This window comes from Dipodomys spectabilis, unplaced genomic scaffold (genome assembly GCF_019054845.1).
Source record: "Dipodomys spectabilis isolate Male_0828 unplaced genomic scaffold, ASM1905484v1 ptg000667l, whole genome shotgun sequence".
NCBI classification, from domain to species: Eukaryota; Metazoa; Chordata; class Mammalia; order Rodentia; family Heteromyidae; genus Dipodomys; species Dipodomys spectabilis.
The window spans coordinates 467,792-468,614 of record NW_024871344.1 but is presented as its reverse complement, the minus strand read 5'-3'; the positions used below and the strand labels follow the sequence as shown (position 1 = coordinate 468,614).

The window sequence follows — 823 nt, the reverse complement described above, 5'->3', positions numbered from 1 at the left end:
TTGGGTTCATTTTTATTTCATTTTTTTTTTGGGGGGGAGGTCCGGTCCTGAGGCCTGAACTCTGGGCCTGGACACTGTCCCTCAGCTCTCCAGCACAAGGCTAGCGCTCTACCACTTGAGCCACAGTGCCATTTCTTGCTTTTTTTCTTTTTGCTAATGTGGTGCTGAGGAATTGAACAGGGCCTCATGCATGCAAGGCAAGCGCTCTACCACTGAGCCACCTTCCCAGCCCCTTTTTCTAGGTTCTTATAGTAGTATATTTCTTTGGGAAAAAATGACAATGCTAACTAATTTCAAAAGTTTTGTAAAGGTTATTCTATGTAAAGGCCTTTCTAAGGTGAAGATTTTACACACTGATGTCAAACTAACGTTTAATTCTAACACTTGCATATATTGTTACACTTGTAATTTTGTAGTCAACTTGTTAATAACTGTTTTCATTTCTGCAACTGAGGAATGAAAAGTATGGAACACATCACAAATTTTCATATTATCCTTGTGCAAGTGCCATGTTAATCTCTGTATTGTTGTTATTTCGGTATACGTGCTTCTGAAGCATGTAGTATCCTCTAAATTTAAGTAGTTAATGATGCAATCTTTATACAGGCTTATATCCTTGGGTGCCTATTTGTAGCAAGGAAACCTTATTGTTCCTAACAATACTATTGATCTTATTTCCGTAAAATAATGTGTATAGTGGAAAAAAATTATATTGTTCGGTCGATTGCTCACATTTGCATTTTTTTGTCAATGACAATTTTAAGTCTTTTTCATTTTAGATTTGATCATACTTTGAAGCACTTTGAAGGTGAAGGCTTTTTCA

At 36.5% G+C, this 823-nt stretch overlaps 1 pseudogene; it reads right to left on the bottom strand.

Annotated features, from left to right (window-relative positions):
- Positions 1–459: 459 nt before the first annotated feature.
- Positions 460–559, bottom strand: LOC122101448 (annotated as a pseudogene).
- Positions 560–823: the final 264 nt, after the last annotated feature.